The sequence below is a fragment of the Schistocerca nitens genome, chromosome 6 (genome assembly GCF_023898315.1).
Source record: "Schistocerca nitens isolate TAMUIC-IGC-003100 chromosome 6, iqSchNite1.1, whole genome shotgun sequence".
Taxonomy (NCBI): domain Eukaryota; kingdom Metazoa; phylum Arthropoda; class Insecta; order Orthoptera; family Acrididae; genus Schistocerca; species Schistocerca nitens.
This window is the reverse complement of record NC_064619.1, coordinates 158,124,037-158,146,320: the sequence shown is the minus strand read 5'-3', so window position 1 is coordinate 158,146,320 and position 22,284 is coordinate 158,124,037. Positions and strand designations below refer to the sequence as shown.

Here is a 22,284-nt window from a genome sequence, read left to right as displayed (position 1 = left end):
TTCTCAATAATATCACAGTTTTCAACCTAAAATAGCGACAAAAACATGCAAGCTGCCCATACGGCGTCTTAAACAACACCGAAGCTTGTCCGACTCTATCCACGCATTAGTATCATATAGAGACCTGTCACTGTTTAGCGATTTAGCATAGTATAGTAGTAATCGGCATCAGACAGACTTACTTCACGCACAACGCGTTTGAAGGGCATACAACCTCCCATTCAGGTGTAAGGGGTAGGATTTCACCGCAGCGTGTCTGAAACGAAATATCAGCCATATGACGTGAGTTATCGCACGGAAACAATCTTGTACGCCTCAGCTTGCAGAAACACTACAGGATAAGGGTGCACACCCTCCAAATGCTTCCTGCACGATATAAGTGTTTGTTTGATATCGTTGTTGCTTAGTTTTCATTTTCTGTTATCGAAGTTGGCGACAAATAATATTGTGTAATTTGAATGAGCTATTATTGACAGTATTCCTGAAGAAAAAAAATGCCATCTGTAGGGCGAAACAAGAATTTTTTTGCATGACATGGTCAGGTATTTTACCTGCAGGGAAGAAGACCATTAACAGCGAATGGGAGGTGTCCCAGTGCGACGGTGCACCGTGGTTCTCCCTTGCGTCGCCGACTGAGCGGCCCGTACGACGGCGGAGCAGAGTCGTCAGCGTGGCGACGCGGCGGCAGCGTCTCCTCCCTGCCGGACCCGTGCAGCACGCGAACGTCAGTGCGCGCTGCGCGCTACTGCCGAGCCGCGGCCGGCTCAGCGCCCGAGTCGCGACTGCAGGAGCCGACTGCGCATGCGTCGGACGCAGCGCCAGTACTGGACAGACACGCTGGCGCCGGACGTTCCGTCAGGACGTAATTCAAACCGCTCCCTGCTGCAAAGGAAGTCCCGTGTTAGCAGCGACGAGAACCCATAAATATCTCTCGTGTTGGTACTCCGAGTTTTTATTTTTTTTTTTTATTTTTATTTCAACTTCCATAAAAGTATGAATGTTATCGTTGCAGACACCATATCTGTCGGATGCAGCCTATCTCTCTATCCCTTTCTACATCAGTGCCTTCTGGATTATTCTTCTGAACTGAGTATGCTATACCTGCTGCAAAACATTGATAATCTAGTGTTGTTGTTGTGGTCCTCAGTCCTGAGGCTGGTTTGATGCAGCTCTCCATGCTACTCTATCCTGTGCAAGCTGCTTCATCTCCCAGTACCTACTGCAGCCTACATCCTTCTGAATCTGCTTGGTCTCCCTCTACGATTTTTACCCTCCACGCTGCCCTCCAATACTAAATTGGTGATCCCTCGATGTCTCAGAACATGTCCTACCAAACGATCCCTTCTTCTAGTCAAGTTGTGCCACAAGCTCCTCTTCTCCCCAATTCTATTCAGTACCTCCTCATTAGGCATGTGATCTACCCATCTAATCTTCAGAATTCTTCTGTAGCACCACATATCAAAAGCTGATATTCTCTTCTTGTCCAAACTACTTATCATCCATGTTACACTTCCATACATGGCTACACTCCATACAAATACTTTCAGAAACAACTTCCTGACACTTAAATCAATACTCGATGTTAGCAAATTTTTCTTCTTCAGAAACGCTTTCCTTGCCATTGCCATTCTACATTTTATATCCTCTCTACTTCGACCATCATCAGTTATTTTGCTCCCCAAATAGTAAAACTTCTTTACTACATTAATTATCTCATTACCTAATCTAATTCCCTCAGCATCACTCGACTTAATTCGACTACGTCTTTAAACACGTCTTTAAACACAAGATGAATATTAATAAAACCTACAACCATAGGGACGAATTTCTGATAGGAAACAAGTCCTATGATGTTGTGCTCGAAAATGGGCAGTGTGCCTACAACGACAACAACGAAAAAATATCGTCCCGGAACACAGTACAGAGCTGCTTCGCCTACATGTCGCAACAGATGTTCAAAGTGGCCTCAATGTGATGCAGTGCACGCGTTCGCATGTCGCACCATGAAGTGCCGCACTCTTTAGCACGTTCCGGCCTCTCTCCAAATAGCGTCACAGACGTCATAAACACGCTGTTGAAGGGACTCCACATCAGGAACTGCATTCAACATCTGGGGTAGATGTTATTGAGATGCCGGCGAAATGTAAAGCGGAAGCGGGGTGGTGCTTCGCCATGAAGAAAGTTCCTAAGCTGTCGTATTGGCAAAGGCGCGCTCTCAAGCAACCCAGCAGTGTATTCCTCAGTAAATTCACTACCTTTCTCCGACGAGGCGTCGTGGAATAATAATCTGTCCAAGTAAGTGGTCGCCAAGAATCCCTAACCACACACTGATACTGAACCAATGCTAATGAGACGCCTCACCCATTCCCCGACGACGGCCTGCGGCCCATAGAGGGCGATTATGCAGCTTGATGACGTTAGTTCCGGTAAAGGTCATTTCGTCGGTAAAGAATGCTGATAATATCCCAGAATTGCTATGGTATCGTGCAAAAACCATCGGCTAAGTCCTTCCCATACAGAGAAATCAGCTACTGGTAATCTTTGCACTCGTTTGAAGTGACACGGATAGTAGCGACTGTGACACAAGATTCACGTAATCTACATTGGAATACACCACGCTGGCGGGCCACTTGCCTGGAGCTTATACTAGGAGTCATCTCAATATTCTGTAACGCCGCGCGAGATTAGCCGAGCGGTCTAAGGCGCTGCTGTCATCGACCGTGCGGCTGGTCCCGGCGGAGGTTCGAGTCCTCCCTGGGGCATGGGTGTGTGTGTTTGTCCTTAAGATAATTTAGGTTAAGTAGTGTGTAGACTTAGGGACTGATGACCTTAGCAGTTAAGTCCCATAAGCTTTCAGACACATTTGAACTTTTTTTTGAATATCTTGTACCACACGGTCCTCCAAATCTGGCATACGCACAAGTCCGCACGTTCCTCTGTCTGAAAGGACCCATGATCACATAAATACACATAAAAGGACTTGAAATGTAGTATGACGTGGTTAGAGTTAGATGGTACTCGTTTTGACATAACTGTTCTGCCATCTGATTCGCTGTACACAAATCCAATTGCATTCCCTCCTGACATTAACAGTCCGTTAGACGTAGATATATGTTAATTACAGAATTTCCCAGTTAAGGTAGGTTCCCGACATGAATGCCGATCCATTCTGCTACTTACAGGAAGCGGCGTCATTCACACACAAAGAATATACTGCAAGTGGTCAGAGTAAGTTTAATTCGTCACCGCCAAGTACAGTGGAAACGATGCATTTCCTGACATATTCATAGGACCTTTTCCCCTAAATTTCCAGCCAGAAATCCATCTCAACAGTTGATAGGTTTTATTAATGTTCACCCTGTTCAAAGGGTGTTAAAAAACATGTGTTCCATATTTCGAGAAGTGGTAGTATGAACCAAAACAACAAAGGCCACTAAACTCGGTCTCTAAAATGCATACATTAGGAGCTATGAGCACCTGTGAGAAACGTGCCTTACACAGTAAGCCTTCAAGAACCACTTACAAAATGCAGTAAGCAAACCAGAAAACAACTTAGTGCACATTACAGTGTGATTGTCCATGGACACAGTGAAACATGTACTTTAGAAGTAAAGTAACTGACAGCAGCCTGCAGCTCATCAGTCAGAACGGGAATGGCGTGCGAACATCTAATTTACCTCGTCGCTTATGCGCTTTTCCTTTGCTGAGCTTCCCTGACTGCGATAATGTAACCTATAAATAACTTTAAACAAAACCAGAACTGATCGAATTAACGTAACACAAGAAACTGAATCTAATGCAACACTACAGATTAGAAATTGGCTCTCCTACTAATCTTGATCACAGAATGAGATTTTCACTCTCCAGCGGAGTGTGCGCTGATATGAAAGTTCATGGCGGATTGAAACTGTGTGACGGTTGGAGACTCGAACTCGGACCTTTGCCTTGCACAGAAAAGTGCTCTACCATCTGAGCTACTCAAGCACCTCACAATTTTCCTTCCACCAGTACCTTGTCTCCTACCTTCCAAACTTCACAGAAGTTCTCATGCGAACCTTGCGGAACTAGCTCTCCTGGTAGTAAGGATATTGCAGAGACATGACTTAGCCACAGCGTGGGGGATGTTTCAGAAAGATGTTTCAGAAATGGGATTTTCACTCTACAGCGGAGTGTGAGCTGTGGCGAAGGCATGTCTTCCCAATATCCCTTCTTCCAGGAGTGCTAATTTTGCAAGGTTAGCAGGAAAGCTTCTGTGAAGTTTGGAAGGTAGGACACGAGCTACTGGCCGAGGTAACGTTTTAAGGAGGGGTCGTTAGTTGTGCTTGGGTAGCTCAGATGGCAGAGCACTTTCCCGCGAAAAACAAAGGTCTCAATTTCGAACCTCGATCTGACACGCAGATTTGGTCTGCCAAGAAGTTTCAAAACTTCATAAATTTGAAAATAATGGTTCTGTGTTTTAAATTAATGCTAGCTCTGTAATTAAAGAATTTATTACGTTTGTCTGCGCAATGGTAATGCTCTTCGAACTGCTCCGTGTTAGTACTTTTAACTGGATTCACCTAGTGTCCAAGAAAGTTGCTTAGCATATATTTTAATCAAATCGAATGTGACAGACAATAACTTCGTAAGCAAAATAGTCAATCAAAACAGCATGGTTCTGATTAACTGGTATTTACTTGTGGAAAGTAACAATATGGCACTAACTTTAAAAATTTTACTTTGAATCTTTGGAAATTAATAACGCTCACAATTAATGCACAATAAACTGGTTATACATTAACAAATCGCTTTACAAAATCACTGAAAATGAGTGCTATACATTGTCTGAATCCTCACTTTTAAAAATGTGCATTGCATTCGAAACAAAATAACTGTCTTTATCTTAATTATTTCCTGTATGGTATCTTGCAAATAAAAAATCAGTACTGCCCGTAGCGTGTAAGTATATACCCAGCACACATCCGTTACTCCACTTTACACTTGATTGTCTTCCATACATATCTCTATCTAAAGTTACTCTAAAACATCTTATTACCTAAGGTTACTTTAACACGTGACCCATAATACCGTGAACAAGCGATCACTGTTGAGCCGCAATCCTACTACACAATCGATACCACATTTGACCATCTCTGGTTCAATATAAAACTTTCTTACAAAACTTTACCCGATGTATATACGTTTCATAACCCTGCTGCCTCCTTCTGCAGAATTTGGCAGGGTTGCTAAGGCAATCAGTCATAATAACACAACAAAGTCTTGACATTACATAAGTATAGGCTGATAAAAGTTCGGAAACCTAGAATACAAGAGATAATCAATAAAGGAATACAAATCTTTGTGAGCCTCTGGCTTTATGAATAACTTAAAGGTATCATGGTTTATTTGTGAAGCATTTTCTTTAACCATCGAAGATCAGTGGTTAGGAACCATGAATGTACAAACAGTCAGGTATGATAGTGATAATGTGCACTAATGAACTTTAAAATGTAGCTTGACATTTAAGTAAAATACAATAATATGAGCAACTCCCTCTTTACAAAGTTCATGGAAATTAAAACAACTGAGTTGTTCAATACAGAATTATAAAAATTAAGTATTTGCAAACTGGTTAAGAAATTTAGTTCTTATCTGCACTAATATTTGAGATCAAGTGTTCATTTACAAGACTTATTTCCATAGTTATGACTAATCATAGGCATTGTTAGACAAAGCGTAGCGTAGCTACATAAAGAGTATGAAATATAAAGTACAGAGTGAAAAATGCAGGGTAAAGTTACAGTCTGGATGGTGTGCAAATCGATGATCCACAGACACTGGTTCAAATTTCTTCATCAGAGGATAATATTTAACAGTCATATTTAATATTTTTTGAACATCATTAGGTATGTCAAAGTAGTGTGATTTGGAAATGAGCAGACTCACTGGTGGTGGTAACAGTAGATCTGGTAGCAAATGACCACTCGGCCAATAGTACATAAAATGTTGCCTAGTGCAGTCGTGAGCTCAATGAATGGTGTCATCACAGCTCTCTCATTTGTAGTGTATTATCGTCGACGTCAGTAAGCTAGCATATACTTATATTCTAGCAGACAAGTAAACAACTGTACGTTTTATGAGCATCTCAGTGGATAACGTAGAGAACGACAATAGCATAAGGAGAAAATGGGACTTAAAGAGACATGCTTTTAAAATTGCAAAGTATCATAGTGGTAGACATTAATATAAAATCCTAAACTTAATGCTGGTAACAGCTGCATTATTTATGGCAGTGCCATAACTATATAAGTGAAACATTGTGTTCATAGTTCAGCATCTAACAATATGACACATAGAGTATGTTTTATACTCATAGTTGAGCTATTCTAGTAGTAAGTTAGTTATAAATTCATTTACTGGTAGTGTGTTTCCGCAGAACAGTAGCGGTTACATATAGAATAACGGTGGCTTTCCCAGTAAACTTGAAAACTTATTGTATACAGGTAATAACTGTAGAAAATAGTATGTGAAGGTTGACAGGAACAAATGACAAAATACATGGATCGTAATTAGTCAGGCTGGATGTTGTGAGAGGTCATAAGAAAGATCAGGATAGTAGATTACGTCTACAGTAAATGAGGTTTGAAAATGGTTCTTGTAGCTAATATTGACTATACATAAGTAATATACCTCGTACAGAGAAATAAAACTAAAAAACAATAGTAGCCGTAAGAAATGCGGATTACTACTGGGTAAATTAGGAATAAGCAAAGGAAAGTGCACATTTGTTGCAAAAGAGAATCATTATCGTCCATAGTCGTCAAATTGTTCAGTCAAAATAAAGCAAGATACAAATGTGTGATCATAAGCTTATTCTAAGCACAGTCTTGAAAATGTTAAGGAAATCAGAATGACGTAACAACTAGAAGCCTGTAGTAATAGCTGAGAATGGAGAGCATACAAAAGAAAAAAATGGGTGATGAGAAATGGCTCGTCGTACACATAAAGCATGACAAAATGATTATGCTACTATTGTTAATACCATATTTAACCCAACTAAAAGCAACATTAGCATGTGTTAATATAAGTGCATATATTATGTAAAAACATCGTTAGTTCAGAAAAATGCAATTTATCAACAGGAACATGCACGGCTACTCTACCCCCCTTTTCTTTTGTAATACAAGGAGTAATATTCCTGTGTACGAAGTAACGTCATGTTCTTCTACAATAGTTAAAAAATATTATCTGTATCTCAATTAGTCCATTTGTGTGTTCTCACTAACTTGAGGTTATCATTATAACAGTGTGACCTCTGTGTCATCAGTTTCCTTTACCTTATCATTCAAATATAATCGTTATTACCATGAGCTGAACATAATTTTGTCTTCATTATCATCACTTCATAGGATATTACCGAAATAAAATTAAAACTGATATTTAGCATACATAGGAAAATCGTTAGTGCATGTAATTCTTGGTATTGCTATAAAGAATTGATTAGCGAAACCATGTAAAGGAATTTTTCGTATACAGATGTTAGTCTTAAGTTTTACTTTGTTGTTTCCTGTAAAACCTGCAAGAAAAAAATTGGCTGGTATTTGATGAGGGATGACATTTGTTACATTTGTTTCCTTCATTTTCACTACCGTATTGCATATCCTCGATGCTGCAAAATCTATTTTTGTTTACTTCTTTTTATTTTACTTTACATGGTAACACCTTGCTCTGAAACAGTCAATGATCAGGATGAGTAAATAGTAATGAGAATATACATCAAGCATGTGGAATCCTGTCTCTACCTAAAAGATGCTTTCTGTAAAAACATAGTAGTGCATGAAATGATTCTGAGTTACAAGACGAATAACAAGTACATAGTGCATGGTGGAAATAAAAGTGCTAAAACTATAGAAAAATGCAAAAGGAATTATTATGTCTCGCTGTGACAATGTAGTACCAAACACCGTCGCCATTAGGAAAAAAAATTAGTTCATTGAATAAAAACTTTTACATTACAAATATGATAGTTCCCTCGTGACTTTTTCGCACGCAGAGTTTCTACATGAACAACATCTGGATGCGTAAAATGTGTTATTCTGTACAGACTACTCCACAGCAGCTCCAACTTGTTGCACCCATTTTTGGCTTTACTGGAAAGATGTTGAGTACCTACTAATACTTTTTGACCAATTTTAAACTCGCGCAGATGTCTTACATGTTTCTGTTGTTACTGTCTTCGTTCAGCTGCACGCTTAATATTGTTGATTGCAATGTCGATGACTTTATGGTTGACGTAGATGTTGTGAATCAGGCAATGCTACTAATTTCTTAATTTGTTCGGCGGTTCAACCTTCTTTAATCCATGTAAGGAGAAAACAATGTAGAATCATTTGCAATAGAGTTATTAATTTCTTGAAATGTGTAGACATATTAATCCCAATCGGTGTATTTCTTTTGAAAGTATAGACGACGAAACTTACCAATTTCTTTCATAGTGCTTTTAGATGGGTTTGATGAAGCACGGTAACAGGAAATGTAAATAGATGTAACCCTCTCAGCTTTCAGAGTACGTGTCCATATAATTGATCTGAATTGTGGTCTGTTATCAGAACTAACTTTTCGTACATGACCAACAATCAGTAAGAACTTTTTTTTTTTTGTAAAAGCTGCTGGAACAGTTTTGGCTATAGCTTTGCACAACGGTACGAATGTTAGAAATTTGTGAGTTAGTTCTATTGCTACTAAAATGTTAGAAAATATTATTTTATTTCTGGGACTTGGTCCATAACATCCACGGCGATCATGTGAGGCAATCTGATTGGTACAGCTGGGTATATTGGAGCGAGATAAGAAGTCGTCGATGATTTCGCTCACTACAAAGTATACTTGTCGCTAGTAGAGATCGTATACGTTTTTCCATATTTTGCAAGTTAACGGTTCTGGCAGAGAATGACGAAACACTTACGTGAACCATAACGTGTATAACTTACGTGCATGTACCAAATCAGTTTGTTGACTATATTTTCAGGTCTACATAGGACTCAGTTGTCACTGTGAGGATGTGTACGTTGAAAGAGAATACGTACTAAGTAGTGAAGTCTGATTGTTGAATTGCCCTCTTCAGGCCAAAGTTGCTTAATAGTTCTTCCAAATACTGGCCTTATCCCGTTCTTAGGAAATTTCTTTAGGAGAAGAAAAAACGAAGATTTCAAACGCTACTTGCTGTATGTACTAAATACTGTACTTAGTTTGGCAAAAATACGTGACAATGTCTTGTTGTCTGGTAGTAAGAGAACAGGATAAAGCATTAGCTACTACCTTCTGAGAAACGGGAATATGGATTACAGTAAAAGTAAAATTCTTGTAAATACAACTTCCATCGTCCAAAGCGAACGCGAGAAAATTTTGAGGAAAGCTGTAATTGAATAGCACGGTTTTCAGTTTGAACACTGGCATATCTTCCATACAAAAAGGGTGTAAATTTAGTAAAAGCCCAAACGGCAGATATGATTTTCAACTCTGTAATCGAATAATTGCGTTCTGCAGCAGACAAAATGCCGGTCGCGAATGCAAAGCTTTTAATAACATTGATGCGACAAGGGCTGTTTGGAACTGTCACTGGCGATCGAAAAATTCTTAGTGGGTTCAGAGTGTCAGAGTATCGGTGCTTTTAAGAGTGCATCTTTAAGGTTGAAGAATTCGAGAAAAGCTTGTTCATCCCACGTCCAGATAGTATTTTTGCCTGTTAATTGAGATAAACTCGGGGTATCCAGTGCAGAATAATGAATGAAGCGATGAAAACAGTTGACCAGTCCTAGGAAGTCAGGAAGCTGCGTTTTTGAAGTTGGAATCTCGAATTGTTTGAAGCTTTTCTGGATTGGGCGCTATGCCGTCAGCAGAAATGACATGGCCCAGAACTTTAATAGAAGCTATACCAAAGTAGGGTTTACTCATATTAAATGTGAGGCCATGCTGAAGAAATGTCTGAAGTTAAGCTTGAAGAGTATTGTTTGTTCCGAAATTCGAAGGTCACCAACATACGGTTACTCTGTCTTGCTATTCAGTCGGTATTACTGCGTTCATACCTCGTACGAATGCAGAAGACGATACGGTCAGATAAACTGGTGGTTAACAAAATTGATAGAAATGAACAAAACAGAGGGCCCTGTATCGACTTAGGTCTTTCAGGGCTCTGTCAAACTCTTCACGCAGTATCACATCTTCCATTTCATCTTCATCTACGTTCTCTTCCATTTCCATAATATTGTCCTCAAGAACATCGCCCCTTTATAGACCCTCTATATACTCCTTCCACCTTTCGGCTTTCCCTTCTTTGCTTAGAATTGGGTTTCCACCTGAGCTCTTGATATTCATGCAAGTGGTTCTCTTTTCTCCAAAGGTCTCTTTAATTTTCCTGTAGGCAGTATCTATCTTAACTCTCATGAGATAAGCCTCTACATCCTTACATTTGTCCTCTAACCATCCCTGCTTAGCCATTTTGCACTTTCTGTCGATCTCATTTTTGAGACGTTTGTATTCCTTTTTATCTGCTTCACTTGCTGCATTTTTGTATTTTCTCCTTTCATCAATTAAATTCAGTATCTCTTCTGTTACCCAAGAATTTCTACTAGCCCTCGCCTTTTAACCTGATTGATCCTCTGCTGCCTTCACTATTTCATTCCTCTAAGCTACCCATTCTTCTTCTACTGTATTTCTTTCCCGCATTCCTGTCAATTGTTCCCTTATGCTCTCCCTGAAACACTGTACAACCTCTGATTCTTTCAGTTTATCCAGGTCCCATCTCTTTAAATTCCCACCTTTTTGCAGTTTCTTCAGTTTTAATCTACAGTTCATATTGTTGTGGTCAGAGACCACATCTGCCCCTGGAAATGTCTTAAAATTTAAAGTCTGGTTCTTAAATCTCTGTCTTGCCATTACATAATCTATCTGAAACCTTTTAGTATTTCCAGGGATCTTCCATGTATACAACCTTCTTTCATGATTCTTGAACCAAGTGTTAGCTATGATTAAGTTATGCTCTGTGCAAAATTCTACCAGGTGGCTTCCTCTTTCATTTCTTAGCCCCAATCCATATTCACCTACTAAGTTTCCTTCTGTTCCTTTTCCTACTGTCTAATTCCAGTCACCCATCACTATTAAATTTTCGTCTCCCTTCACTACCTGAATAATTTCTTTTATCTCATCATACATTTCATCAATTTCTGCGTCATCTGCATAGGTAGTTGGGATATAAACTTGTACTACTGTAGTAGGCGTGGGCTCCGTGTCTACCTTGGCCACAATAATGCGTTCACTATGCTGTTTGTAGTAGCTAACCAGCTCTTCTATTTTTTATTCATTATTAAATCTACCCCTGCAGTACCCCTATTTGATTTTGTATTTATAACCCTGCATTAGCCGGCCGCGGTGGTCTAGCGGTTCTAGGCGCGCAGTCCGGATCCGCGCGACTGCTATGGTCGCAGGTTCGAATCCTGCCTCGGGCATGGATGTGTGTGATGTCCTCAGGTTAGTTAGGTTTAAGTAGTTCTGAGTTGTAGGGGACTGATGACCACAGATGTTAAGTCCCATAGTGCTCAGATCCATTTGAACCACTTTAACCCTGCATTAACCTGACCAAAAGTCTTGTTCCTCCTGCCAACGAACTTCACTAATTCCCACTATATCTAACTTTAAACTATCCATGTCCCTTTTTAAATTTTCTAACCTACCAGCCCGATTAAGGGATCTGACATTCCACGCTCCGATCCGTAGAACGCCAGTTTTCTTTCTCTTTATAACGACGTCCTCTTGAGTAGTCCCCGGCCGGAGATCCGAATGGGGGACTATGTTACCTCCGGAATATTTTACCCAAGAGTACGCCATTATCATTTAATCATACAATAAAGCTGCATGCACTCGGGAAAAATTACATCTGTAGTTTCCCCTTGCTTCAGCCGTTCGCAGTACCAGAACAGCAAGGCCGTTTTGGTTAGTGTTACTGGGCCAGATCAGTCAATCATCCAGACCTTTGCCCCTGCAACTACTGAAAAGGCTGTTGCCCCTCTTCAGGAACCACACGTTTGTCTGGCCTCTCAACAGATACCCCTCCTTTGTGGTTGCACCTACGGTACGGCTATCTGTATCGTTGAAGCACGCATGCCTCCCCACCAGCGGCAAGGTCCATGGAATTAGGTGGTAATGAGAGTGAAGGCTGTTGAACCCAATCCAGGAGATTGAGATCTGTTTTGTTATTGCGGAATACTTTGAACTTACGTGCTTACAAGAAATCCTTGTAATCGAAACCGTAGTGTTGGAATTTTTGTGGCGCTTCATTGGGGTTAAAAGGTGTGTTTTGCAGACGTTGTTCCGCGTCTGATTCTCTCACACGTCGTAATCCGCTAAGCTTGTGCTCTAGCGGTGTAGTGTCAAATTGTTCTGCCTGATAGCATGGTGCCTGACCTTTTAACGTGGCAATTTCGTGGTGCAAACTGTTAATTTTACTGTTAAGTGCATCGCTATATGAGTTCAGTTCATTAATAGCACGGTTCATAGATTGAAATTGATCAGACTGAATGATAGGATAAGGCAATGTGTCTTCAGATTTAGTATCGCTATTACTTTACAAAATTTCATCGAAAAATCATCAAGTTTTCTGTAAGTGACGACATTTGGGCAGAATTGTTGGTGTCATTTTTATCGATCTGCTTCAGTAGTTTCTTTGTACAATTTTTTTAATTTGTAGTAGGTCAGATTTGACTTCGGTAGACTCAGTATCAAGTTCTTTTTGTTCAAGTCTTTTGTTTTGTTGACACAGACGAGTTTCTAATTGTGTTTTATGCTCTGTAAAATCACTTTGAAGCTGTGTGTTCTTGTCTTGAATGGCTTTAAGATCACCGATTACTTGACTATAGCAATTGTTTACGTATTTTGTTACGTGAGCTGTTAGATTTTTGCTGATTTCATGTTACTCGCGATCGAAAATGTCGCGTATCTGTTCGATCTTTTGTTTTGTTTGTTAATGGTCTCATTTTTCGCTTTGATTGCAAGCGTAACTTTCTCTTGAAATCGATTACATGCCTCTGTGTGCTGATTGTGGCGTTCAGGAAGTCACGTTTCTTGTGGTTCAAAACATTCGTTACTTTGTTGTACTACACTTTGGGTCAGTTCCTCTTGTTTTTGTGAAACTTGGTTTAGTTCGTCACTAGTATGAGTGAAACGTTCGTCTTGTTTCTGCTGTGACTTTTTATTGCTAGCCATTATTTGTGGAAACATCATCATAATGCCATTATTGAATGACCGACCATCAATGTTTGCAGTATTTTGCTTAAACTGTTCAACAGAGTGAGCAATTGACATTTCTGTTGAAGTCTGGTTTCGTCATATTGATTGGATTCTGAAGGTAAATGATCAGATTGAAAATTTTGTACATGGAAAATACGTCTATCAGCTGCTTACGCATTTGCTGAATGTGCCGTCTCATTAATTGCGACATCGGTAGGTAAAGCAAGTTTCAAGGTAATTTCACTGCTTTCTTTGACGATGCACTTTCACGAACTGTCGGGTGATACACTTTCGTCAACGCAGTATTGTCAGAGTTGGTATTCGCTGTAACGGAGTTATTTGGGAAATGAGTATTTTCGGCATTGGCCATGACTGAGCTAAGCGTAGTACTATCATTCGTTTTACGCGGCATGATGCAAAGAGCAAATAAATAAACAGGAGATAAAGAGCAAATTACCACAGACTTGTTAGGGATAACTGACGCAGATTAGTAAACGCGCAGAGCGAAATTGCTAACTAAACTTACTAAGTAGGAAAGGGCAGAGCGTATGCCTGACTGTATTATTTCAACAGAATCCAAATTTGATCAATTTGAAAATCATGGTCTCTGTGCCTAATGAATGCTGTCCCTGAAATAATAAAATTTCTTACATTTATCTGCGCAATGGTAACGCTCTTCGCATTGCTGTGTGCTACTACTTTAAATTGTATAATTAGCATGTAGCGAATGTGGAAGACTGTTACTCAGCACATATTTGAATGAAATCCAGCATGACGGACAATAACCTCTTGAGCAAAATAGTTTATCAAAAACGAAATGGATCTGGGAGCTTTTATTGAGTTCTGGCACGTAACAATATGGCGCTAACTTTAAAACTTGTATTCTGACTCTTCGAAAATTAATAATGTTCTAAGTTATCACGCAAAAAACTGATTACACATTAAAAATTAGCTTTACAAAATCACTGGATGTGAGTGCTATACATTGTCTCAATCATCACCTATGAAAACTCGCATTGCATAGGTAACAAAACAATTGATTATTTCCAGTATGGTATCTTGCAAATAAGAAATCCATACTGCCCGTAGCGAGTAAGCATATATCCAGCACACATCGTATAAAATACTTATTTACACTTGAGAGTGCTCTATGCATCCTTCTATCTAAAGTTTCACTAACACATCTTACTGAATACAGTCAAACACTTTGAACCAGCGATCGCAGTTGAGCAGCGTCACTACTACACAATCCATACTACGTTTGACTATCTCTGGTTCAATATATAATTTTCTTACAAAAATTTACCAAGTGTGCATATGCCTTTCCACAGCAGGCTGTAAACATCTGTTAGTGTCCTTCCTGTTAGCTGGTTAAGTGCAGAGCATGTGTTAGTTCGAATTGAACATGTTTGCGTTTTCATACGTTTGTGAAATACTTTTACACTATAGTTTCATCTTGGTATTTGCTAACATAATCGAGGCCAATTGCTCCACAGGGAAAACAGCAATCATGTTTCTCTGTTAAGGTCTGTGTAAGAGCACAAGGCATGTCTGTGTAGGTCTATTGGAAAGCAGTTTGGTCGGGTATGACGTCTGAATTACTCGCCCATACAGCTTACGAGGGAAGGGGAACGCATACTGCCTCCGGCCGCTGGTCGAGAGTTTCTTCTGCTCTGCCTGAAACTCTTACGGTCGTGGCCCGAGTGGTCGCCATGCAGTGCTACCCCGTGGTTTCAGACAAAATGCCGATCACGTGTGGGATTTTTCGCGAGCCCGTGACGTCAGCGGACAGTGGCCGCTGGAAAGTCTCGATTGCTTTTTTATCATCTGTACATGTTCAGTGCGTACCATACCGTCTACAGAGACACACGAAGCTTCATATGGATGACGGTTTAATGATGTATCTCATTACACAGACTCATCATTTGACCGTTTTATACAAATGAAGTTATAGAGACAAACAGAGTCACTTACAACGTAAGCACATGATAATTTGGAACTTTTTATACAAGCACACCGCCAAAGAAGTGGAGCTATCGTATTCTTGCTTTCGATGAGCTGCATCGACTGAGATAATCATCTGATCCACAACTCTAATAATTAAGACGACGGAATCGCTTTAACTGGAAATTAATCAAATTCAGAAGATACACTGACAGCAAAGAAATACGTGTTTGAAACCAATGCTAAAAACAATTTAAATTGTAGAACTTTTTACTAACCATTTTTATTGTTTGATGTTAAAATTACATGTTTTTAAGCATTGTTTGCACTTAATCCAAGATACTTTAATTCTGATAAGGAAATCAAAAAAGGACGCAAAATCTGATGAGTATAATACAATATGTGTAACTTTTAATTAAATAACAATGATGGATGAAGCATAAGAAATTTTCCAATTTGGAAGCTCAATACGTGAGTAATTAAACTCTGATTTACGGGCAAACTATGGAACTTAGAAGCTGCTTTTTAAGTACAATTTTATCGTGTCATTAATATTTCAACAAAAAGTTTTCAATTTATACTGGTGATGTCATGAGGAACCTGTATGACGTCACGATGTGCACTCGCCGCGAGTGGGAGACGCTCAGAGTTGGAGAAGGGGTCATTTTTTTGAGGAAGCGACCCAGGGTTTAGCAGGCCTGTAGCAATATTCCGCGTGCTCTGTCTTTCTGTTGCTATCTCGTGCTCGATGATCGGATTTTGGGTCCAAAGACGATCGGTTCGGTCGGTGTCTTAAGTGTTTGAAAATATTTTGCATTCTGAATGCACTCTGACAAATCTTGTGCTGCATCTAGACAGTTTTTGGCAATTCCAGGACAGAATTATTCGGGCTCTGTTTGGATCTTAATAATTTTGCAGTGCGCCACAACATTTAGTGGGGTATGTTATTTGAATTCCATATCTAATTGACCTACAGGCCCATACATCGTTTTGCCTGATAGCTAGCTATGATTAAGGACGTTTTTTCGTAATTAGTGGCTGTGAACACAGTTTGGCGTTTTCCAGCTAGTTTATTAGTTTTACTAAATTTATGGTGTGCTGTTATCCATCAGTGCGGGCTTAAACAATTTCGTTTATCGCTGCACGATAGATTGGGCTGATCAGCAGAAAACTAAACGTTTATTAAATGTACAATATATTTGATTTGGGAAAAGTTAGTTCACATGTAGTTGCGTTAGTCGTTTAAGGCCCGCAGCTATATTTCAACTCTAGCAGTTAGTAGAATTCTCACCAGATGTCAGTAACCATTCTAAAGTTTTATTTTAAACTGACGTAATAAAATCTGTCCTTACACACACAGAAGCACAGCCCTACATTAAATTCGTTTAATTAAAATTTTTCGCGATTCTTTCGCATCTGGCAAATGGAAGCAACCTGTCAGATGAAAAATATCCAGAGCACAGTAACCGAATAATATGATCTTACGTGATTACTCATTTCTTTACTGCATTCTATACGTCGTTCCTAACTGCAAAGAGCATGCAGATGAACAGTGGTCTCTTACAGTAGCGAAGATGAACAAATGGCTATAGCCATCAAGGCATGCATTTTAGAGAACGTGTTTATGGACTTGTTTTTTGTAAACATCCTATATAGTCACACACAGCATGTGGCCTTCATGATATACTCCATGCCCGACTAATAATGTGCCTGTAGAAAATAATAAATTATTTTAGCTCTAGTTATTTTTTAAATGCGATTTTTTCAAGTTATTAAGAACAATGGGACACCACCTGCTTTGTAGTGCATCACTGAAATTTCATTTATATGCAACTTGTTGATACTTGAAAGCAGATATCTTAAGAAATCAATGTCTTTTTGTTACCACGCCGACAAAGTTCGATGTAAATATAATTTATTGTTTAATGAAAATGAGTCACTTGAGGTATAAAACTTGCATATCAGTTTTATGCGTTATGCGAGAGCTTCGAAGATAGAATAGATAAAAATGATAGATAGAATAGATAAAAATGATAAGTTGTTCTGGTGGTATAGTTTCCTGTATTTTATGAGCCGTTACCTATATCTGTTAAGAAAGAATTAATTAATGTCAAGCCTTGCTTGGAACTGAAGGCATTTCGAGTAGAAAAACATCTGAAAGCTGAAACATACCGTTAGAAGACCCCATTGGCAGGCTGTGTAGCGATCCAGAGTGGTCCTTACGAAATATTGCAACTCAGGCCGGCCATAAAAATTTTTACCACTTTGGTGTGTCTACTGTTTACCTTGACGTTTCAGTGACACCCGTAATAAGCCATGGTTCTCGCTCGAAACTTCCTGGGAGATTAGAAGTATGTGCCGGACCGAGTCTCGAATTGAGGACCTTCTCCTTTCGCCAGAAAGTGCTCTCACTTATTGAGTGCCTTTGACACACTGTGGCCAGGTCAACAGGCATTTCACGTTCTCTTACGTTTCAGGCGTCCTGTTGTAACAGCACCCTGCATGCTGAAGCATCAGACGTGAATGGAAGTTTGCGAGTTTTCGACGATCAAATTATTTATACAGTTTTTCCTTGTAGTCGTGACAACGTAGTTAAAGATTTAGTGATGATAGCTCGATAGTAAGCTCGCAACCGAACCACAAAGACATCCATACTGCCACTCAGGCAACGATAAACTTATTGCGTCCGTTGCTTTTCCGTTTCACAGCATATCTCTCTCTCTCTCTCTCTCTCTCTCTCTCTCTCTCTCTCTCTCTCCTTTCATCTTTTGTGTATTCCACTATGTTCTCTCTGTGATTTTCTCCTACTGAATAGTTTAAAATCGCTGTATCACTCAGTTCAGTACTATCATATTAACTGATTCGGCGACTTTCTCGTGTTTTTAGTTGAGATCTTTCTTAAGTTTACCTTTCTTTTCAGTTTTTGTTTGATTCCTTGTTAGGTCCTTACTTTCTGTCACCAGTTTTTTAGTAAGCAGAGTGATTAAACGAGAGGCTGTAAGTCCGAGAGGAGTTCATGTCTGGGTGGCGGTCAGAATAAGATGCTGTAAGAGCGATGCCAAATTTTATGAGAGTTCACAACATTACCTTGAAATCTATTACACTATCTGTGGGAGGAATAGATAAGGACGAGTATCGTGCAGTGAGAAAAGAGTGTACATTACTCATGTGAGTTTTATAAAGCGTTTGTGGAATCTCAAGCAATCATCGAACTCGCTTAATGCTGGACTACGTGGCTTAACGGTGATTCTATAAACACTGTCGATACAGGCCGTTTATGTTTCCCTTCGATAAATGGGAGATACAAAACACGGTATCGCTACATAAAATCGCTACATAAAGCTTCGTGTCGATCGTGTTGCAGTAACAAATATAAATAAATAGGATGATAAATCCCCATACGACTGCGTCTGCGTTGTGCGGAGTGTCTGTTGACTCTAGACGGGCTGGCTCTCAGCACTATTGGACTCAACATCTTAGGTCATAAGTCCCCTAGAACTTAGAACTACTTAAACCTAACTAACCTAAGGACATCACACACACCCATGCCCGAGGCAGGATTCGAACCTGCGACCGTAGCAGTCCCGCGGTTTCTAGACGGGCTGTATAGAGTGTTTAGAGGAAAAAAATCGAAGATAGAAACACGTGTCTCGGAACGTCATCCAACGACGCTACAGAAACTCGAAGATATAGTTGCCAGCACCTGGTACTAGGCGACCACTCCGGTAGCAAACGTGAATTCTTTATGCTGACTGACCAAGGGCAGTACGTCTCGCGATGTTGTGTATTATTCAGCGATCGTCACTAATTGCCACGATCACCAGTGATGAAGATGGAAGTAATTGCTCCACAGACAGCCCTTCTCGCCAATGAATGCGATGCTCTTTTACCTTGGTGGATGACGGTTTAGGTCACTGATTTCCATCTTTTCTCGTGCGTACTGAAAACCATAGGTTTTATAGGTTTTCAGGAGAAAAATAAACTGCAGATGGAAACACGTGTAGTGTTAGCGTCATCCACCAAGGCAACAGATCATCACGTTCATATGACACGATGCCTTTCAACTCAGCAGGTAGCTTCTTCTTCTGCACTGGCGATCGTGGCAGTTAGTCGAGATCACTGAGTAACAAACAACACAGAGGGGCCGCCCGCCTATGGTCCGTTAGCGTACAAAGTCACGCCTACTGCCCCGTGGTAGGTGGCTGCGTCGTTGGATGACGTTTCCGAACACGGTTGCAATTCTAGATTTGTTTCAAGCTGGAATATGTCGCGTATTCATGATATTTATATTGCTGAAGCAAGGGAGTAGCTACTGTCAGGATACACAAAGCTTGAAAACAAACAGCAAGGAGCAGACAGACTGCAAAGGGCGAGGTGGAAGTAAGGCAGTTTGGTACACCTAAGACGAAATTTCCAGCTCCAGTATTTTCCTTACTATCATGTGTAATTTCTCCTAAATTTTGAAAGGATTTGGTGAGGTTAAGATAATTTATTTCTGTGTTCATTAAGCCCATCAATCTGCTCTTCGCTGTTGGAGCGGTCAGACAAGATGCTCTAAGTCTTATCACAAACTATACTTTAGTCGCAGGTGGTATGTCGTTTCACTTTATTGTCGATGTTGGGAATCAGATCATCAGTAATTTCGTGGGCTGAAAGGTTTTCAGATCGTCCCAGTCCCTCAGGATCCGTCTTTGTAAACTTTCTGGGGAGATCTCTATGTGAAGAAAAAAATACGCCAGCGAAAACAAACAGCATCGCTTGACGAAAAAGAAAAATATAGCAGCAGTAGTAGGAAATCGACAAGTGACTACAGGACGGCTGAAATGTACAAGTCGGATGGGAAAAAGTAAATTCTGCGAATGCTACATTTTACCGCGTTTAATATTTTTCACATCTTGTGCCGTCAACATCTACGTGGAAATTATTTTCAGAATTGATTATAGTTCCAAATAGTGGCACCGAAAAATAAGAAGTAATGTGGTGTATTTGGTTGGTTTGGTTGTTTGGGGGAAGAGACCAGACAGCGAGGTCATCGGTCTCATCGGATTAGGGAAGGACGGGGAAGGAAGTCGGCCGTGCCCTTTGAAAGGAACCATCCCGGCATTTGCCTGGAGCGATTTAGGGAAATCACGGAAAACCTAAATCAGGATGGCCGGACGCGGGATTGAACCGTCGTTCTCCCGAATGCGATTCCAGTGTCTAATGTGGTGTATTTCAGCAATATTTTGTCTCCACTCTAGCAGGCATACGTTCAATCAGGTGCTGGAAAGTTTCTTGGGGAATAGCAGCCCATTCTTCACGGAGTGCTGCTCTGAAGAGAGGTATTAATGTCGGTCGGTGAGTCCTGGCATGAAGCCGGCGTTCCAAAACATCCCAAAGGTTTCCTACAGGATTCATGTCAGGACTCTGTGCAGGCCAACTCACTCCACACAACGTTTTTCCACTGTTCAATCGTCCAATGTTTACGCTCCTTACCCCAAGCAAAGCCTCTTTTGGCATTTTCCGGCGCGATGTGTTGCTTATGAGCAGCCGATTGACCCTGAAATCCCCGTTTTCTCACCTCCCGTCTAACGGTCATAGTATTTGCAGTGGATCTTGACGCAGTTTGCAATTTCGGTGTGATGATCTGGATAGATGTCTGCCTATTACACATTACCACTCTCTTCAATTTTCGGTGGTCTCTGTCAGTCCGTAGAAGAGGTCGGCCTCTACGCTTTTGTGCTGTACGTGTCCCTTCACATTTCCACATCACTATCACATCGGAAACAGTGGACCTTGGGACGTTTAGGAGTGTGGAAATCTCGCTTACAGACGTATGTCGCAAGTGACACCCTATGACCAGACCACGTTTGAAGACCGTAAGTTGCGCGCCCCATTCTGCGCTCTCACGATGTCTAGTGACTACTGATAAAGAGTACCTGACAGTAAGTGATACCACAATGCAGCTAATACGAAAAACGTTTATTGCTTCATATCACGTGTCACTGTTGGAAGTTAGCATTTTGAGTGCTACGTACACGTCTTCGGAGGGTATTTCCAGCGCCACAGAGAAACGTACGTAGTTCCATTTTAAAATAATGATTTCATCATTCGGCAGATGTAAACGTCGAGATTTACAGTCACGTTTTATTAGAAAAAAAGACCTTGAACTACTAGGAGTAGGCCGTTCATAGTCACAGGACGTGTATATTTGCTTCTTATGTAGCAATAATTAACGCTTCAGCCATGTCGGTCAGTGGGATCGAGCAGACGTACAGGATGCCTCTCAAATCAGTGACAGTGAAAGTGGGCTACTCGTTTGGGACGAAGTGTTTCGCCAGTGCAATGGCAGTGTGCAGAGTGGTTTACGGAAGGCCATAGAGGACGTCGAGGTGGGTCAGCTCGCGCCCCACCTCAACTCTAACCCCCCCCCCCCTCCCAGAAAATCAACACCTCATCCGATCGACACTGAAGTACGAATCTGCCTCCTCCTCGGCTCTGGTGCAACAGTGGTATAGTGTAACACATCGTACACTATCATACGTGACGCCCACCTGACTAGCCGTGCGGTCTAACGCGCTCCTTCCCGAGAGGGAAGGCGTGCCAGTCCCCGGCACAAATCCGCCCAGAGGATTGGTGTGGATGATCGCTGTGCGGGCGAGCCTGAGGATGGTTTTTAAGACGATTTTACAACTGCTTCGGCGAATGCGGGCTGGTTCCCCTTATTCCGTCTCAGTTCACTGTGTCGACGATTGCTGCACAAACACTGTCTCCACATATGCGTACACCATAATTACTCTACCACGCAAACATTGGGGGCTACTCTCGTCAGCTATGGATCCTAGACACGTATAATTACACAGCTGAAAATGACACCGCCGACGGATAAGGCGTCATGCATGAAGGGATGCAGGTGATTCGCAGCTATCAGCGTGTCTTAGATTACCACCACAGGTCCCACGCAAGCACAGTAGAATGTCTCTCACGGCATAATACTGCTCCCACCAGCCTGCGTCCTTGGCGCGCTGCACGTTCGAGCAGCCGTTCACCTCGAGGAAACGACCATCGACTTAGTGTAGCAAAAACATATTTCATATTTAC

The 22,284-nt window shown here is 40.8% G+C and overlaps 1 protein-coding gene across 1 annotated transcript in view; it reads right to left on the bottom strand.

Moving 5' to 3' along the window:
* The window catches only part of LOC126262972 (zwei Ig domain protein zig-8-like), a 392,864-nt gene extending 392,301 nt beyond the window's left edge, over nt 1-563 (bottom strand). The window contains exon 1 of the mRNA XM_049959922.1: nt 552-563. The gene's annotated coding sequence lies outside the window, so the exon portion shown is untranslated. The remainder of the gene's footprint in view (nt 1-551) is intronic.
* Between the last annotated feature and the right edge of the window lie 21,721 nt (nt 564-22,284).